The sequence below is a fragment of the Hibiscus syriacus genome, unplaced genomic scaffold (genome assembly GCF_006381635.1).
Source record: "Hibiscus syriacus cultivar Baekdansim isolate YM2019G1 unplaced genomic scaffold, ASM638163v2 tig00110299_pilon, whole genome shotgun sequence".
Lineage (NCBI taxonomy): Eukaryota > Viridiplantae > Streptophyta > Magnoliopsida > Malvales > Malvaceae > Hibiscus > Hibiscus syriacus.
In genome coordinates, this window is record NW_024062668.1 from 1,708,110 (window position 1) to 1,730,084 (window position 21,975).

At 34.2% G+C, this 21,975-nt stretch overlaps 2 pseudogenes; both read right to left on the bottom strand.

The window, feature by feature from the left end:
* Positions 1–85: 85 nt before the first annotated feature.
* LOC120116604 lies at positions 86–881 on the bottom strand (annotated as a pseudogene).
* A 3,347-nt stretch (positions 882–4,228) lies between these two features.
* Positions 4,229–12,655, bottom strand: LOC120116536 (annotated as a pseudogene).
* Positions 12,656–21,975: the final 9,320 nt, after the last annotated feature.

The window sequence follows — 21,975 nt, forward strand, 5'->3', positions numbered from 1 at the left end:
ACAGTGAAAATTGTTGTTTCAAGTTCTTCCTAAAGCAACACTAGAAACATACAACCTCAAGTTACTGTCTTTCGTGGTAGAAAGAATCAGCTCTGGCAGAACAAGTGGCAAAGTGTAGGAAGATCCCAGATAGCATCATCTGGATCAAATGCATTCTGGAAGTACTCATTAATCCCATTCATTGCGTATAAAGTTGCCGATATCTGTCTTTCGACCTTCAACCTTTTGAATTCCTGATGCTCTTGATCAATTCCTTGGGGCAATAGACTAGCATCTTGAGGAAACTCCGGTCCTTGGATAAATGGAATCTGATCAAGTCCTGTGGCGATAGGCCTGGTTTGACTGAACTGCGATGGGGCCGGTTCGAATTCCCTAATGAAATTGCTCAACTCCGGCCTATACGTGCCATCGAACATCTGGACCGAATTACATGTGAAACCATCATCCCCGACGCTGGACACGAAGCTATCGGTGCTACCAGCATGACTGATGGTGCCATTACCTCTAACAATAGTACTTGCTTTGATAGTGATTTTGTTGTTGGTGTTACTACAAGCCCCTTACCTCAAACTCTTCTTATGATCAAGCAGGTTCCTAATCTTTAACGAGAGACGAGAATCGATCGGAACATGAGTGGCGAAATTGATCCGCGTATTCGAACCCCGGAGAAGGCAAGCGGCTTCATCATAAGCTCTGGCAACTTCCTTGGCCGTCTCGAACGTCCCGAACCACATCCTTATCTAAAGCGTTGTGTTCTTGATCTCGGAAACCCATTTCCCCGAAGGCCGCTTCCATACTCCGACGAACTTACTCCTATCGATAGCTGCAGCTCTCTCCTTCAGTTTGCCCTTTGGTTGGCTTTGAACTTGGTGTTGCTCCATTGGAGAGAATGCTTTTGGCCATTGAACTAGGGTTTGGTTTTTATATTGAGTGGTTTGAAGTGGTGGGAGGGTTGTCTCACATTTTTGTCAGGATGTTGGGGATGTTGTTTGTTCCATTGTTAGGGACTGAAATCTCAAGGTTAAGTTGACCAAATCATATGATGATGATCTTGTCAAGGCTTGACACTTGGAGAAAGTTGGCTCCCACTAAAGCAGACTGAGTCTTTGGAAGGATCCAATAGGAAAGATGTAACATTCCAAACTACGGTTAATAATTAAATTGTAAAATTTCATAATTTGGTGATTAAAGTAAAATAGTTGAATAGATCAAGAATTTATTTTAAGATATTTTATGAAGGGTTATTAGTAATTATTAAAGGAATTAAAGGACAAAATGATCATTTGACTTAGAAATGATAAGATAAGGATATATATGGGGATAAGGTTGAGTGATTTCTCCAGAAATCTCTTCCTTCTTCTTCTTCTCCACCGTGAACCTAAGGGAATAAAGGTGAGTTTCTTTGTTAGCTGATTATTTATTGATTTTAAGTATGAGTTTTGATCTTTAGGTGATACTTAAGCTTAAAGAAAATTGAAGTTGTCTTATAATCAAAAGATTTGTAAGTTATGAGAGATTAAAGATAAGAAGTTTCTAAATGAATTTTTGAAAAAGAGTTGATAAAAGAACTTTGAGATGAATTTGACTTGTCATAAGTATGAAGAAGAAGTTATAAGTGTTAGAAGTAAGTTTGGATTACATGAAAAATTCAGTAAGATTCTTAGTTTTAGAATCTGAATGAGATAGGGGAGATAATAAGGTGTTGGAATGATAGAAGTTAGTTAAAATGGTTGTAGTTGAGTTGAGTGATATAAAAGAAGTTTTATATAAGCAAATTTAATGAAAAGTTGTGGAATTTTGAGGTGAAAAAGTCTTATCTGGGCAGGGTGTATCGGTACACTATGAATGAGTACCGATACACTAAGACCAATTTTGAAGGTGTATCGATACATTAAGGTGTGTATCGATACCTATGAATTTCAAATTGAATTTGGGTACCGATACACCAGGAGCGTATCGGTGCACTCCTAAAGGAAAATTTGAAGTTTGGTTAATTAAATTAGCTTAAGTTATTAATATCAAGTTATAAGGTTTAGGTTTCTGATAATTGTCTTTAAAAATTATATTTATGTAGATATAGAGCCAAAATGAGTTTCGAAACAATTGACAAGTAAGATTGATCAAGTGAAAGACAAGGAGATATAGGTGAGTGCAATTTAATTTGTATTTATGTTATTGATCAAACATTGGCTTGCGATGAGCCAGTGACAGAGTTATTATGGTAAGAAGTAACTTCTAAAATGTTATGTGATATATGTTATATGATATGAGATAGATGGTTACACATACATGTGGTATGTGATGGAAGAGAAGAAATATGCGAGCATAAGAGCAATGATATGAATCATAATGATAGTGCCCATGTTATGTGATATGAGAGCTAGGGGTATAGTTGGCATGCCAAGAGTCGAGGGTTACCTATGTTCTTCGGGACATATGGACTGATTACCTATGTTCTTCGGAACAAATGGACTGGTCTTTCGGGACATCGATTGAGCTGTGGTGACAACATAATAGTGCATAACATCAATGTACTCACATACCTTAAGTTCTCAATAATGTACATAAGCTTACAAGAGGTATTAAAAGCGTTGTTATTGTTATATGTTATCATGTGATTACTATTTACACTCAAGTACATGTGACATGATTGAATGATTTGTTTATATGCTCATATTTATAGGAAATGCATTATTATTATATTTTATGCCTCACTCAGTCTATGACTTAGCGTGTAAGTAATTTACACGTAGGTACTGAGAAAGGAGGATCAAAGCTAAGTTCAAAGGAACAACATATCTCCGCTCAAAGATCATATCAGAAGTAAATTACACAGTATGTCTTGTTATATGATAAATAGGTTGGCATGTAAATAAAGTCGGTAAATTAAGTATGTATGTTCTGATTGAGTTTTGTAATGTTTTAAACGTATTTATGTAAATGGTAACTTTATAGTGATGAAAGTTTAATAATTTTTATGAGTTTTATACATGTTGGGCGGAAATACTGTAGCAGTGCATCAGTCCACTGTAGCAGTGCATCGATACACATTTTAAATTCGATGTTTTTGTGCATCGGTACACTGTTCACGGAATTGTTCATTACTATTTGCACAGTATCGATATTATTCATACAATATAGTACTATTCATAAAAACATTTTTTGCCTTAGATTTGTTATAACGAACATAATTCAACAGTATATTATTGTATTTTCTTAATATAAGTCCAAATGCTCTGTTATTTTTTAAGAATATTGTTTTAAAAAGTCAATGTGACATCTCAGACTTATATCCAGGTCGGGTACGGGTTGGGGGTGTTACAAAAGAAACAACAAACAGAGTGGAATCTCAACCAGGCTGAATTAGAAACTGGAAAAAGTTAATTGCATCATATGTTCTTAATCTATGACCCTAGTATTAAATTAGTCCCCAAACTTCTAAATATTTTAATTTAATCCTTAAACTATAACTATTGTTCTAAATTAGTACTTAAACTTTTGAGCATTTCATTTTCATCTCCAAATTATGATCTTAATTTTAAATTGGTCCCCAAACTTTTTAAATATTTTAATTTTATCCTAAATTATATATATATACTAATCACATCTCTTGTTAATAAAACCATTGGGCCAATTTATATTACTATATGATTGAAAAAAATATTGGTTAAACTAAGGTTGAAACGGATTACATATTTGGATGAATTTTGGGATGAAATTGGAAGATCTAAAAGTACAGGGACCAATTTAGACTGATATTCATAGTTTAGGGAAGAAAATAAAATATTCAAAAATTGAGGACTAATTTAGAATGATATCATAGTTTAAGGATGAAATTGAAATGTTTAAAAGTTTAGAGACTGATGATGAGGGTTTTGGGCATGTATGAAGCAATTAACTCTTAATTGAATGGTGTTCTAATTTTACTCTTTATGCTGTTATTTAAACAGCTGAAGAAAACGTGAGTATTTTTAGATTTTAAAAATGAGTAAATTTAATAAAACAATTGCTTCCATAATCAATGACTAAACCTTTAGTTCAGGATTCATCCTTACTATGTACTAAAACTTGACATTCCATTATTAACCATAAATAAATAATGAGTAAGTAAATTTCTTGTATTCCATTCTGATAAATTGAAAACTTTTAATATTCTAAACCAAAGGATTTCAGCACAAAATGTCTATAAATTAAGAAGTTCTGAGAGAAGAAAATGGAAAAGGTAAACATGAGCAAACCCACAACCCAATATATTATTGTTTTTTGTGATCAAAACTGCAAACATAATGAAAGAATTACAAATCCAAATCGGGAAATCTTTGAAAAACTGAAACGAAGAAACACACGAGACCAAAACTGCTTCAAGAATAGTCTTCTCAAACCTCATGCTACCCACACCAAATCATCACTCGCTTCTTCTTCTTCTTCTTCTTCTTCTTCTTCTTTTATAGACTCAATACCCATATTATAAATAGATACCTTATACTATACAAATTCCATAATTAACTAAAATAAATAGCGGGAAGAGTTCATCTCGATCACCATGACTTTTCGCCCTCAATCACACCTTCATCACGCAAAAACAAAGGGAAAAGAATTTTGTATAATAATATGGTTCACATGCAAGAAGGATGCCTGTCGAGCAAATTTACTTGAACTATGCGGACAGGAGGGATTGCAGAGCGAGCTGTTGTTGCGGCTGCAAAGACGACCAAGTTAAGGCCAATGCTTCCGGTGGCAAAGTCTGCTGAAGCTGCTTCAGTAGATTCGCCATCCGACTTGAGGTTTGCTCTGTTGCTAAATCCTTTCCACATAAAACCTTCAATATAGTATATAGTTCATCAAATGCACCCCAGATACCGAACTACCAGATAAATAAGACCAGATGGGTAGTGACAACAGAAAATTTTCATTTTCAAGCGCACAGTTGTTCGAGCAAAGCCATTCTAAGAGCCTTTAGGATTTTGAAAAAGCAACTTAAAATTTTTACCTCAGCAAACACCGCAACAATCTTAGGAAGGGAATTATGGTTGGGACCCAAAACTTCATTGTCGGACCTGAACACACATACATTGTCAAATAATGGGCAGCGACGGGATATTGCGGCAAAAAGTGAACTTCTTAAACGAGATCAGCACAGTTAGAAGTTGATTTTACCTCTCAACCATTGAACAAAGTTGTTCATGAACGACTTTGGCTTCAATCAGATCACCTTTTATTGGCAAGCAGTTTAACCATGCAGGAACAACCTATCAAATACAAAGGGTAGCGTGTTCAAGACCAACCAATATTAAGAAAACAGAAATGAAGCATTAAAATAAGCTATATGAGTACACGACACAAGCAACCAGTTACTTTAGTGAAAAATGCAAAGCAGATTGAAAAGTGTAAACACGGAACTACTGAAATTGATCTGAAGTTAAAGAATATCGATATGTGATAGTAATAGAGATGATCCACAAGCCCCTCACCAGTCAAGCTCATGGGTGTCTTTCATTGGTTTGTCTGGATTCAGTTTGCTCATTAGACAAAAAAAGTTTATCGTACATGTTGAGTAATGCTTCAACAAATTATAATTTACTTGTCCATGTAATCTAATAAAAGGAAAAGCTGTGTTCTACATTAATCTACCAGGCATCAGATAATCTACAAGATATACCTCTGTAATTTCACAATTTACAAGAGGGGGTCTGAAAATCAAGGATTATATGTAAAATGTAAAATCATTGCAATGTCCGCATCCATCATACCGATTACTGAACGATTTGCAGTGACAAATCACCAATATTCCTATAACTAGTGGTTTTATAAACTAAATTTTTGGGTTAATTTAGTGACAGAGAGAGGGAAATGTTTGCCAGTGTTATTGAAAACCTTAGGGAAACCCCTCAAGTGTGATCAATCTACTTTTCAGAGACAATGACGCTTAATTTGACACAGCTATGCATACATAAAACTATGTGATACTTTAAAAAATGATTGCATGAACGTATATGAAACCCTTAAATTTATTAAGCAGCCACCAACCAAAACCAAAGAGGGAATAATGTGATTATCAATCTCACCAAGATTCTCCACTACCCTAACTAGAATAGCAGATAATTCTGCAATAGTTTCAGGCACAAAGATAGAGAACAGTGTATGAACCCAAACTGGCACTCTTTCTATTTTGTGCTTAGGGCTCATGGTACTGGTGTTAACAAACAATAGTTCATAAAAACATATTTGTTTTAATGCACGCAACAGATATTCATTTCATATCAAAAGGTCTAATCAACTTGGAAAGCTAATTTTATTGCCTGCAATACCTGAGTTGCATCAATACTGTCGCGGTGGAACAGACATATTTTTCCTAATGCGGAAACAGCATTATCATAAGCCATAACGTTTTCAGGTAGCAAAGCATTTGGATGTCCTATTACAGCATTTAACCTTGATAAAGCCTCTGGAAGAAGTCGCAAATAATATGTTATTCTTGCAAGAAATAATCTCCATAGACCAATCATGCAAAACATTACCTCCAACAACTGGCATAAATACAGGTCCACCAAATTCTGCACAAACGCCAAGTCCATATACTGCTGCCTGAACATAAAATTCTTACATTTATTACAATCTCAACAGTCTATGGTGCTTTGGATGCCAGAACAAGAAAATACAGACCTGTCGCACATCTGGGTTCTCATCATTGCAAGCCTCCAACATGAAAGGAAGATATGTTTCATAATATCTGTTTCAAAAACATTACAGCAATTATATCAAATGATACTCTATGATAATAATTAACATAAGAAAATTAGGCAACCTACTTTAGAGCTGCTTCACGACACTGTTCCACAACATCATCAAAAATACAAATCGCAACCCTTCTTTCTTCAGCTGTCTTATCTTTACCCTGTATTTAAACCCAAAAAGAGAGAGAAACATAAATGAGCATACTTCAGGAAAGAACATTTTTATTCTGGATGTTGCTTGACAACTGATTTTGAAAACAGAGAACTTTCTCAGAACTTACCCACATAGGTGTAAGATATGAAGATAGCTCATCAAAGAAAGGCAAGAAAGAGGTTTTAAACGTTTTGATCAAAGTTCCCAAGATTTCACCCACCTGGAAGAAAAATGCTCGTTAAGGCAAGAAATAGGAGGCTTTAATGGATCAGGACAGGAAAAATCATATAAAAAAATATTGTCCAGCATTAATGTGCTGTATCAATCAGAGATTTTATTTTAAGACTTACTTGGTAGAAAACTTCTTCCTCTTGTTCATTTTCGTCTTTAATTAACTCTCCCTCCTCAGCATCAAAGTCTTCAGCTTTAGCTCTTTCAGCTCTCTCACTTTTTCTGGTCGCACTAGCTGTGATTACTTGTTTTATCTCATCCACAATAGATCTAACCTGACTTTCATCTAGAAGAAGACCAGAGATCTGAAAGAAGAAAATTCTCAGACATTGCGAATAAAAGACAAAGGTCATGAATGAAACACTGAAATACTTTTTCGAGAACTTAGTCTATGTATCAACTGAAAGAAGAAAAACACAAGAGATCAGAAACAACCCAGGAGAATACTGGGGAGCAGTTTTAACAGGCACGACAGGTTTAATTCAGTAATTAGTTCAAATTATTAGCTAATATTAAAATGACATTGAGTTCAAGTAAGCATTCTAGTTTTATTTATTTATTGAGATATTTTTGCTTCTAATCATCAGTTGCCCAATAAAATTCATCCAAAGCAGAATAAATTCAAAAGAGATAAGGGTGAGCAGAATATACAATACAAAATTAACTTTATTTAAAATTAGTACAAACCTGTACACATTCATTCAATGCATCTAGCATGCTTGCGCATATCTCCATATCAGGTTCCTGCAAGAATATGGTAATTCAAGTTTTCATATAAAGAAAACAAAATATCAATAAAGCAAGCTTCAATGCATGAATTCTTTTAAGAAACAATAAGAACCTTATGCAATGCCTCCACTAGAGCTGGAATAATGTAATCAGACAATTGCTTTATATAGGTCTCATTACGCCCTTGAGCTATTCCCTTCTCCACAGCTAATTTTGCAGAACGTAATAATTCTGGCATGGCTACAAACAAAAAAAATGGCCAAGACAATTTGATAAAATCCTAACAAACTTGCAAAATATTTTAAGAGAAGTATCATAACTCTTCTACCTGAAACAGCTGCTTTTCTAACTTCTTCGTGGAAATAAAATTTAAGAAGAGGAACAAGAGTTGGAGCAACCTGCATCATATGTCCACCATTTTGTTATTATCATATTGCTAGAATACTTAACCAAAACAGTGAATAGAACACACCTGATCAATCCATGGAAAAAATCCTTCCTTCAACTCGTCAGCATAGCAACAAAGCATGTTACATGCTGTTGCCTTTTCCTCCAGGACACTAGTCTTGATCCCAATTCTTTTATCCCCAAGGGTAATGGTTTCCATACTGTGAACATAATGCCAGAGATAATCGTAAGATAACACAATATAACTTAGGGAAAAATAACATCCTATTTCTCTAAGCTAACCACTTGACATTTTCGATGAACATAGCTAGGCAGAACTCTGTGGCTCCAAGAGGTGTGGTGTGTTCACATGAGTATAGGCGTGCATTTCTCAGATCCTTTTGAGTTTCTACATAGCATAAAGAGAAGTAGAAAAGAGAGGAAAGAGGAGATAGAGCCTTGGCCTATATACAAATGACGGGGGAGGATAAACAAGATATACGCGAATGTATCAAAATTCAAGTTACTTATTACCATGATATTAGAACAGTAGAACGGTATGCCAAATAACATTGCTCAAAATAAAATCCTAATGCTATAAGACAACCATACACGGATGCTAGGATACTGTGTGTGTCCATGTGGTGTCCATGCACATGCTAGCATGAGTCTGTGACTCTGTCTCTCAGATTGCCCATGTTTGCAAACGTAAGAGACGAGATAAAGAGTTTTTTCACCTATACAGATGAGCGAGGAGAATAGACAAGATATACATGCATGTATCAACATTTATGTTGCTTTACTGGCATAACTAGTTAAAACAGTAACAAAGTATAACCTTTCATCACTAGAATACTCAATATCATTATCTGAATCTGCAGAAGTAATAGTTACATCTGGCTTCAGTTGAGCAGACTGGAGAAGGGGAGGCATTACAACACTCATATAAGGGAGGAAGTCTTGCCCCAAACACTTGCAGAGTCTGGCCCATGCCTGTAATAAGGTGATACAATCATAAGCAAGGACAATTAAATGTGAAAGATATTGTCTAAACATTTTCCGTCCTATGGGCATACTTGCAGCATGTAACTTGTTGTCGGGTCATCTGTTTCCATTTGGGATCCTTGCAATGACATAAGCACTTCCATAACCTTGCAAGAAGGAAAAAGAATAAGATGAAATGTCAGTTTGATTCGAGAACAAGGGAAGTAGGTGTGCATTCTCATTGAGAAAAAAGTCAAACATAAAAGTATGTTTCATCCCATAACAAGTATATGAGAAATGTGCATGTGTGCAATCATTCAATATTTCATTAGACTTAACTAACTACATGTGCTATAATCAGAGTAAAACTTAAATAAGAGATCAACTTGATGGGCACCTTCCTCTAGTGCAACCCAAATACTTCTGAGAAATGAGAAACGCGTATTTTTCTTTGGAAAGTGAAGGCAGATACATGCTCCAAATTGCTCCATTCAACTCCCCCTAACTAATGATATCACTAAACTCAAATACCTCGACCACCATGACTTTTGAGATATAAGAAATAACTAGAAGATGAAAAGAAAACAAATTGATGCATGACATAGTGTTTTCAGTCGTTAACGAACCTGCTTAGCATCATTTCTGAACTTCTCCTTTCCAACAGCCATTCCAACAAGACTAATACACTCCATGGATTTGGCACGAAGCATACGGCTAGATTTGTCAGTTGCATTGACCAAAATAGCTTTCAGGTAAGGCATAACTGCATCATAATATTTTTGGAAGTGCTCCTGCAAAACCCCATATTGTTAATCTGAGTCATCTTGGTACACAATATATAATGTAATAATCAATATAGGTTTCTTTCAGGTAAAATCTATACCTGAGATGAGTCGGCAACTGATGCCAAAGCAGTCAAGGCACCTTCTTGCACCATTTGTTTCCCATTCTGCATGACATAGCATATATTTAGACAAACAAAAAAATTCTCGACTTATAAAGTTAATTCATGCATTCTTGATGTGACATTTATAATTCTACCCATCATACCTGTAAAAGCACAAGCAATTTGCTAACTATTCCATCTAGGTAAGGTGTTAAAATTTCCGGAGTGCAGTTTTCACTGAAGTTGAGCACAGCTGATGCAGCATGGGCCTGTTCAGAGAGAAATATATATAGCAAAATAAACCCTTATATCAAATCAACAATAAAACCTTGAAAATAGAAGTACCTAATTGCCAGGAAAAAAGTTCAAAAATCTTAAGATTATGATACGACTCTTAAATTTTTTCACACAAAGAGAATAAGCTAAGTTTACTTCAGTTTCCTGAATAATATGCAGCATCCACTTCCCAATCAATTAATTCCCTTCACAATGTTATCAGGCTCTTGAAAAATGTATCACCATTTTAGAGGTTAATCAGTAAATATGATGGCAACACCTGAAGTCCAAATTCCATTTTTTCTTCCAAGAACAGGCAAGCAAGGGAATAGTACAATGAAATCTAAAAACTGAAAGATCATTATTTGATAATGTAAGATATCTTTTGGTCATTTAGAAATCTTGAATAATGACATACATGATAGAACCAAATAAGAACATATCCACTCAAACAAATTTTAGTATGCCTTGTCAACTTTAAAAGCAAGAAACTACAGAAACAAGATGGAATATAAAATACATAGGGGAGGGGGGTTATCGATTACATCATATATGCAAACACAGAAATAAAAAGGAAAGATAAGATGAACATTTTTTTCTATGTAAAGCAACAAAGGGAATACTAGCGTGAATCAAACCTTTAGCAACAGTCAGAAGCAAAACCTGGCATCCTGAAAGTAAATTATATATTTGTGACTAACCTGTACTCTAGGATTTTGGAAATCATCAATAGCAGCAGCTAAGGCAGGCAACACTCTTTGGTGATATTGGTTCTGCAAATCTGGACCCAAGTCGGTAGACAATTGCCCAATTGCATTAATAGCCGCCCACCTCACACGGGGATGAGGATCATTAAAGGAATTCAAGACCATAGAAACCACTTGTTCCAGATTTTTAACCATAACCTGCAAGTCCAGCAATAAATTAAAATACAAGCTTCCATCACACTCGAGACTACCATTACAAAGGAAGCAAATTTATTAGTTCATTTCAGGAGCTGGATGAACCAAAAATTTTACTAATAAACACTAGTACTCACAAAGTACATTGAACTAGAATATACCTTGGAACAACCCTCGGCAATCTGAGCAAGGGCAATCAAAGCCGCATGGTGCTTTTGCCACTCAGGAGCAGCCAAATAAGCCGGCAACTGCTCCGATGCAACAGGAACAATTGTATTTCCGCCTAAAGAAATTGCCAGACGGTCCAAACACTCCTGTCCGACAGCATAGTTGCTAGTTTCGACAGCATCCTCATCCTCAGTTTCCGCAGTATGCCAGGCTGCATTATCCTCAATATCCAGCAACATTTTCATCAAAATTGCAAACAACTTACTAATAAATTGCGGCAGCTTCCTCATCATTCCAGGAGCACGTTCTCTCGCTTCTGCCAATGTGATCACAAATTCTATTGCCAAGTGACGAGTACCTTCCTCTAGTGGTTCTGCCTCCGCAATCTGCAGCATGGACCCCACCACATCAACGAGCTGCCTCCTAAGAAACCGAGGCTCAGTCTCTGCCAACTCAATCAACAGCTCCAAAGCCTCCTGAGCGGTAGCCTCGTTGCCGTTATTCAAAGCCTCCATCAACGTCTTCAACATTGCTGGTAAAAGATCCTGAAACCTATCACGGTCAGACGAGCTGGTTAGACACTGAATAAAACTGAGACAGCATTCAAGGCAGCGATTTTGACATCAGCATTCGAGCTTTCACTCAAGCACTTGAAAAAGACAGCATGCAGATCCTTTATAAAAGGAGTCAACACATCTTCGGTATATTGACTCAGCTGCGCAAATATCAAAAAAGCAGACTCCTGCAGTCTAGGAGAATCGGAAGACACGCATTGAAACATAAACGGCAACAGCTCAGGCCAGCCGTTCTCCGGCAAAATACCGGAAGCAAGCTCCGCGATCGTATCACACAGCTTTCTAGACAGAGTCTGACTGGTTTCAGCTTGGATTTGAGACAAAAGTACGGATTTCAGAGAGGAGTGAGTGGCGCCGTTGAGACGAGGCCAAATATAGGAGTCGTCACGGGTCAATAGCTTACGGAGGAGGATAGTGGCCATGGCACGCGTCTGCGGCTGAGCACAGACCTGGAGGAGGTGGGCGAGGCGGAGGCAGAGGGCGTCGGGATCGGATTGCTTGCAGAGATTGAATAAAGCCTCGGCGTGAGAACGCTGTTCGTTGGATGAAGACATCAAGTGGGAGATTAAGGTCCCTAATGGAGCCGAGTCGGATCCCAAGATGATAGCTAGCTGGGATTGCTGGTCCATGGCGGCGGCGCCGGAAATGATGATCGGATTAAAATCAAGAAGATGATGATGTCTCTCTCAATCTGTCTCAGAGGCCGAAAGGCTCAGAGAGGGGTTAGAGGGTGGGAAAAGAGAGTAGCGAGGACTTTAAAGGTTTAAGAGAGAGCTAAGGGTTGGGAAGGAAAATGATTTTGAATTTTTCAGGTAACGGATAAAGAGTTTTATGTGAAATAAATAAAATTTTAAAATTAAATTTATGAGATTTTTATCTTTAATTAGATATTGATTTGATTTGATTTTAAATATATATTTATGATTAATTTTTTTAATATTGCAGTCGAAAAAATTGTTTGAATAGAACACTATCGAAATTATTTCTTTATTGTTACAGTACATCCTAAAGACGTGTTGCAATCCATACTACTTTAATATAAATTTGACCATATTTTTTTCATATTTCATTTTTTATTTAATTTTTAATCATTAGATAAAAAATTGAGAAAGTTAAATTGGGGGGATGCAGTAGGAGTTGCATGGTGTTTCATGCGATCTTGGGGAGACGCGGAGAGTCAGTGTGACTTCGATGTCTATTGTAACATTCATCTCATTCGAGTAAATATCTCTCAGGTGCCCTATTTGAACAATTTTTTTCCCGAATGCATTATTGCAAAAAAATACCCATATATTTAGACTTAATATTAGAATAGGTGTCTAAACTATACTTAAATTTTGAATAAATATCTAAATTGTTTTTGGATTCATCCATGTCTAACGTTATAAATGTTCTATTTATTTAGGTGCATAAGCCATCAACGGCGTTAATTTCCCATGTTAAGTGACATATATCACAATCTTGTGATTTTAAAATTTGTTTTTTTAAATATTTAAAATATTTTGATATTTATAAAAAACACTAACTTTTATTATATTATAAAATGACCCTAAAATCTTAAATCTAATCATAATTTGTCGTTTCCCACGTAGTCTCTGACATACTTCTAGTCATATGTTTTCATATTTGGCGTCGATTGGCCGTTGAAATCACATGGGATCATGATTTTCATCCCAGGGTTCGTGAGGTATAAAACAGTAATTCATCGTCGATCGGTCACGATTACATGGTGTTTTGGTCGTTCGGGTGAGGTGAGGTCGGGTGGAGCTTCGTCGACTGCAAAAGGCGACGACCAGCGTGGATTTTGGGCCTTGAAATTAAGATTTTCAAAGTTTTGGGGTTATTTCAAAATGTTAGTGTTTTTCTTTAAAATATATATATAATTTTATTTATTTATAATTTTAAATAAAAAATTTAAAATCACCATATTATGACATGTCTCACTTAAGCAGGAAATTGATGTCGCTGACAATCCGGGTACCTAAATAGGCAATGTTTGTGACGTTAGGCACCTAGATGAGTCAACAAATAGTTTAGGCGCTTATTCAAAAATTTAGGTATGGTTTGGGCCCTTATTTTGGTATTAAGCCATATATTTATATATATGATAAATTATATGGTAAACTACAAGTTTAGTACCTAATTATTGTAACGTATACGTCTTGTAATACGAGCAAGAGATGTCATATCAACATATCAGATATTTGTTGAACATAAATGCTTAAAATTTTATTTCTGTTTAAAACGCCCCTTTTACCATTTAAAATTCATTTTCTTTAACATGCATAGTCATAACGTGATAATTTATTGTTCCAAATAAAACTGATTTATACAGCAATTAGGCAGTTCCATGTTGTTTCATATTTACTTACTATTGCTTAATATTGCTTAATTTAAAATCATTTTTAATAACATTCATATTTCTCATTCATAAATACAATTATAACTAAAATTAACCATAATTAAATAGTCTTAAATTACTATTACATACCCTTTTTAAAATAAATATGATGAAACAACCCGACGGATCGATATAATGTACATGTCACTAATAAGTCAAAGTTAGGATGTCTTATTGATATTTTTTGTAGGTTTGATTTCCATAAGATGTTGGGAAGCTCTTCACTTTACATTCCATTTCTTTATTTGAACTTACGCATGAAAATTATCACGCGCTAAGTAAAACTTAGTGAGACAAATAAATATATTAGGGTGAGCTATATCAGTAGAATATCATAAATAATTTAGAACATAAAAAATAAATGTAAATAAAAAATTTTAAGTTTTCAAACTGGACTTTCCAAGCCGTTTTTCCTCATCAGAAACCTGAAAATCATGTTCTTATAATTTTATCAAATTTACGATAATCAACATCAGAAATAGTATACTTTGTATAAACTTTCCATTCAGACACTTTTAAGAACTTTTATATTTCATATTCATATTCTTTTCCTTACAATCACTATAAGAACTTTCCTTATTTCATTTTCATAGCCCACTGTATTTTATGAGAATGCAATGTATATGAGTCAGACGAGTGTATGCGCACAAACACTACACTTGTAATACCCCAAGTATTTGGTAGGTGATCATAGTGAAAGGATTTAAAATTTGGTGGTTAAATTGAGTAAATTGAAAAATATAAGGGATGATTTAGGAATTTATGTTTGAGACTTATTAGTAATAATGGAATAATGTAGGGGAAATTTGTTCATTTAGATTGAATAAATTTAATATTCATTTAATTGGGTTATTTAATAAAAGTGAATAGGAGAATATGAGGATAAGTTCTGTTGGTTCTCTCCTCTTCTTCTTCCTCACATCTCGAGCCCCCATAGCAAAGGTAAGGCTTCATCTAATTAGTTTTTCCTTTCGTTTTTGGATTGGTTTTAAAACCTTAAGTGTTATAAAGGCTTAAGGAAAGTTCAAGGAGGATTAAAACTAAACGATGAAGGATTTATTTTAGATTTAAGAAAATGGTTTTTAAATGATTTGATGAAATTTGGTCTGATATTGAAGTTTAAAGGTATATTTGACTTGCCAAAGAGGTAAATAAGAGATTAAGAACCTTATAAGTGGTTAAAAACATGTTTGAAATTTGGGTGTGATTTTAGTTTTAAAGGGTTCTTTGGAATTTTTGGATTTTATAGGGAGATTTATGGATGTAAGACAATTGGTTTAATAATGATGAGTTTAAGGTTATGATTGGTGATAAAAGTAAGAGATTTAGGCGAAATGTGGTAAAAATTGAAGTGAAATATGAAAAATATGGGTTAGGGTTTGGTATTGGAAGAACAGTACCGATACTATAGGGTTAAATTTGAGGAAAGAGGATGAACACGGTGAACAGTATTGATACTGAAGTGGGTATCGATACCAAGAGGAAGGTATTAATACCATTATTGAAAAATGGATTCCAAAATGCGAAAATGGTATTGATACTGAAGGAAGTATCGATACCATAGGAGGGGTATCGATACCATAGGAGGGGTGCCAATAATATTCAGCCTGTAAATTTAAGTTGGGATGAACTTTAATAGAATTCAAGAATAATAGTACTTTGAGTACTATTATTTCGTATAAATGTTGGAAAATATACTAACATTTGTATTGTATGTGTGTGAATATGGATGTTTGTGTAGATCGTAACCAAGCTCCTGAATCCAACAAGAAAAAGGGCAAGGATAAAGTTGTCAAATAGTTGGACATCAGTAAGTTATAATAGTGAGGCATACCAGGTGACTGCATTTATTGTACTTATATGAGATAAGGGTGACTTGCGATGAGTCAACCTTGAATGGTTGATTAAAGTATGTTTTACAGTATTTTGATATGCTTTCGTAACATTTATGGAATTGATACAAGAGTAATTGTAGAGTATGAACTGCTCTAAAATGAATAGATGAATGTTTATGTTAATGTGATCTACAAAGTTGATTGAATAGCCCATTGTATTTGCATTGAGATTCATAGGTGCATTTCAACATACACTGTATGTAATGGTTATCGATCGATTTTATGTAATACATAACAGTGCATTTTCGTAACAATATTGTGTACTTTTGGCACTAGATGTGCAATCATGGTATTATAATGAGTTTGGGAATCACCATTTTGTTATATAATTATGTATAAAAGTTATCAATCGATTTTGTTTAATGCATAATGGTGCATTTTCGTATCAATACTTTGTGTACTTTCAGCACTGTGTGTATCCATGGAATTCATAATAAGTTTGTGAATTTCCATTTCGACACTTCGGTGAAATGCATGTACCTTGCATTCTCATTTGGCATACATTGGGAAAATAATTGATTAAATTGGAAAATACAGATTGATAGGTATGTTGGTCATACTAAATATAGTTTATTAGGTTTTTGAATGAAGATTGGTTCACCAAGCCAGTTTATGTAATGATATGTTTTATACGATTTTCATTCGTATTTTGATATTTTATGATATGTTTATATTTAAGTACAATTCATTTTGTATTTCTATGCCTCACTAAGTAAATACTTAGTATGTGTTGATTTCACATGTAGGAAATAACAAAGACTAACGGAGTAAGGAGTACAGTGAACATCATCAATCAAAGGTTTCCTCATCAGTAACTGTAGGACATTTATGTCTACTTTTGAAAATTAAATGGCATGTATTTGGACTTATGAAAATGCTCTGGAATTGTATTCTGATTTATAATTTTTGTAATATGTTATAACATTAAGATTATTTTAACTATGGAAAGTTGACGAACGTTTTAATTATTATTATATAAAATGTTTTGTTTTAATTTAGAAACAAAATTTTACGGGTTACAAATAAGGAAATGTTTAAAAAGTCATGTAACACCTTGACTTATGTACAAAACGTATATGAGAAATGGGTCTTACAACACCATGTTATCACATAACCAGAACATATAAGCACACATAGTGCTATCACATCGAAAATGAGCACACACAGTGCTATCACGTCAGAAATCATAATATGTACACAAAGTACAATCACATCAAAAATATATTAGTATACTTTCAGGTAACACCACAGTATATCACTTCAGAAACGTAATATGCACACAAAGTGCAATCACATCATAATCAAATTATGAATACAAAGTGCAATCACCTCGAAAATATGCTAGTGTTGTAACACCCCCAACTCGTATCCGACCCGGATACGAATTTGAAGTGTCACATTGACTATTCAAAACATGTACTTTTATAAAAACCATAAAGAATTTAAAACTTTCATTTATTATAAGGTTATTCTTTTACATAAACATGTTCAAAACATTACCAAACTCCATCAGAGCATACAGACTTAATGGCTTTGTTTACATGCCAACATACTAAATTATATAACAAGACATACTTTACAAAATATTTCTGATCTGATCTTCGAGTGGAGATATGTTATTCTGCTGGTCCTACTCTTGATCATCTTGCTTATCAACACCTATGTGTAAGACACTTACACGTTAAGTCATAGACTTAGTGAGACATGTAAATACATAATGTAAACTAACAAATGCATGTGTGTATATATATATATATATATATAATACAACATCATTCTTGTATAAATACTTAAAATATCCTTAATATGCTTATCATTACTTATTTTATTATCACTAATACTTTTCTATCATATGAGCATATACTTGACATAAATATATAATATAAACTCTAAATCCCCAAAATGCATGAATCATTACTATAACCACAACATACACAACACATATCGTCTCATATAACAAATACACATATACATTTATTATTATTATCCTCATTCTTATTATCATATAATCCTGAACTTATCATTTATACACATCATATACACACAGATGTCATTTCACAAAGGAACACACATATTATCATAGAAAGTTATTTATTATCTTTAAAGCCCATGTATATTTTGGAGAACTTAAGGTATGTGTGTACATAGAGGTTGTGCACATATGCAATCACCAAAGCTCATATAATTCCCACTAAGGGCGCGTAGAATTTGTCTTGAATGACCACTATGTCCCGAATGACCACTATCACATATCACTTATGTCCCGAAGGACCACGAAGAACCCTCGACTCTTGGCATGTCAACTATACCTATAGCTCTCATATCACATAACATGGGCATTATCTGTTATATCATTTCATATATTCACATAGGCATATAGTTTATTTTCACGTAGCACATTTCCATATACTTATCATTCACTTTCCATATAGCTTTTCACATTTAATTGTATTCTTTTTCTCATAGCTCATAGTCAAGAGTCTTATCTCATAAACATATATACACATATACATGTTCTCATATAATTTATATCATTTCAATTATATATTTAACATAGCTTAGTACACTGATATATATTCACATAACTCATTTAACATACATAGCATATCATGTAACATTCTACTAGAGTCACATCATTTATCACACATACATACCTTCACACAGACCACATGTACATATGCACTTAACATCTAGACGTATGCCTTCACTCTTATACATTTAACATCATAACATTACCTACTTATGTTCCTGTATCCATATAGCCTAAAATCAAAATTAAACTTATCACAAGTCCTAATTCCCTTACGTAACCAAATCTTAAAATCATGTACTCACCTGGGTCTCAATGGACACTAACAAGCTCTTATTCTTTCTTGAATCTTACTCTGACGACCTATCTGAACTTTGCTTCCGATCGATGTCTACACGAATACACGATTTAATGAATGACGAGATTCAAATTTCTTAATACGATTCATATCAATATAAACTAATTAAAACTCCAATTTCAACTTTCCAACTTAAGGGGTATCGGTACCACCCTTACGGTACGATACCTCTACACTAGGGTATCGATACCCTTCCTAGGTATCGATACCAAAATTAGCTTTGAAGTTCTCTGGGTATCAATACCCTCCACTTAGGTATTGATACCTCTTCCATATTGTATCGATATTGTTCATACATGGATCGATACCCCATGTATCAATCCTCATAATTTGCCTTGTAGTATCGGTACCCCTTCAACAGGTACTGTTACCCCTTGCCCAGATTTTCATTTTTAAGCCCAAAAATTAACACTTTGCCCCCCCCCCAAATTATACTTGTTAACCTCCCCTTATGCCTTAAAACTTATTTATACATATATAAACCTTCTTTAAACACTATAACACTTCATTATCTTTCATAACTAACCATAATTCTTGAATCCAAGAATTTCATCAAACTTTCCATGTGTTCTAAATTCATTTCAAATGCTTAAATCTTCTTAATCCTTCTAATGAAAGTCAAATTTATCAATAGAACTTCAAAAACTTATTATACAAATAATTCACTTGGAAACCCCTTATATTAAATCCCTAAAATTTACCATTCTTTTAAGTTTCTATCACTCCTTAAGCTTCCATACCTTTTCTAATACCCTAAGAAACAAAACCAAACTTAATTTAACAGAAATAAGTAACTGATATCTTCTTTACCTTAAGCTATGTGTCATGGTGGAGAGGAGAAGAAGAAAGATGAAGAGAAGATTCTAGCTTTCCTTTTTCTCCCTTTTCTCTTCCACGTGGTTACTTTATAACCATAACAAATAATTATCTTGGTTATCAAATTACCATTATGCCCTTAAATCTTTTATATCTACAAAATAATCCTCTTAATTAAAATTTCCAATTAAGTCCCTAAACTTATAAATTTTCATAATTTGATCACCAAATTTCAAAAACTTATATTTTAATCACTAACCCAACTTTTGGGATGTTACAAATCTCCCATACTTTAAGAAAATTTGTCCTCGAATTTTCACTTAATAGCAAGATATAACAATCTTTTTTCCTATTAACCTTATACTCATATATAGTTCTCATTCAAAACTCTCTACATAAAACTTCAATGATTACTATTACTTGTACAAAATCTTGTTTTAAAAAGAAATTTGCTCATACTATATACAAACTTAACACAAATAATTCACTTGAAAACCATGCCCTAATAATCGATCTCTAACAGTTCATTACTTATCACCTCCAAATTATTTTCACTTCTTCTTCTAATTGTCATTAGCATGTAACTATATAAATCTCAAATCTATTCAAATCAAAACAACTTTACCACATTATTGAAATTTACCTTCCATAATATATGAATCCTCAAAATCTTCATTTGCGTCCAAATTATAAACTCGTGTAGTTGGATACCATCCTATTGAGTGAATGACTCAGATTGATTCCTTCTAATGCCTCTACCTCTACTTCTCTGAGATACCATAACATACCTCCCTCTCTGTACCGTATCATCAGTCATAAGTGGGCAATCTCGAATGAAATGTCCAACATCCCCGCATCTAAAACAGGCTCCTGAAATCACTCTACAAACTCTTGTATGATTCTTTCCACAATATGAACATTGCCTGGATTGACTGAGATTTGATCTTTTAGCAGTAAAAGCGGCTGATTCCAACATATCCTGAGTTGGAGAATCCAATTCTCTATTTTTCTTTGATGGCGAGGAACTCAACGAAGTACCCATTCTCTTATACTTCTGAATTTTCTGCTCTTTAAATCTCTCACTCTAAACTCTTTCTAGAGCTTTAGCTCGATTAATCATTTCTTGAAACGATGACAAATTCAAGGCTATCAACAACTCTCTTAGCCTAGGGCGCAAACCCTCCACAAACCAATCACATACATCCTTCTCAGTCGGAATAAGCTCAGCAGTAAAACGACTTAACTTGTTAAACTCATATTCATATTCATATACTGTATGTAACATCCTCCACACCGGGTTAGTGATCAAATTGTGAAATTTTAAAATTTAGTGACCAAAGTAGATAAATTGAATAGTTGAAAGATTTAATGGGAATGTTTCATGTAGGATGGATAAGCAAAGAAGGGAAATTAAAGGGGTAAATGAGTCTTTTGACAAGGAAACAATTAAATATTAGTTTATGGGATTTTATAAACCACGTGGAAGCTAGTGAGTAAGACCAAAAGTTTCCAGATTTTTCTTCTTCTTCTTTCCCGTGAGACCAAGCTAAATGTGAGTTTTCTTGTTAATCAAATTCTTGATGAATTTAAGGTTGCTTATTGATCATTAGATGATAACCTAAGCTTAAAATTTCACAATTTGATCACTAACCCGGTATGGAGGATGTTACACTGTATAATTCTCTTGTTTCAAATTCAGAAATTCTTGTTTCATTTCTGATATATTGGTCACCAATGTACTTACGCTGGAATTCTTCCAAAAAAAATAACCATGTCACTTGATCACTTCTTAATCTCATGGTGACATTTGTCCACCATATTCTAGCTTGTCCCCGCAACAGCAAAACTATTACATCCAATTTCTCCACGTCAGAACAGCAGTCTTCTAACATTAACTTAACATCGTTCAACCAAAGATCCGCAACAACTGGATCTTCCTCAGCTTCGCC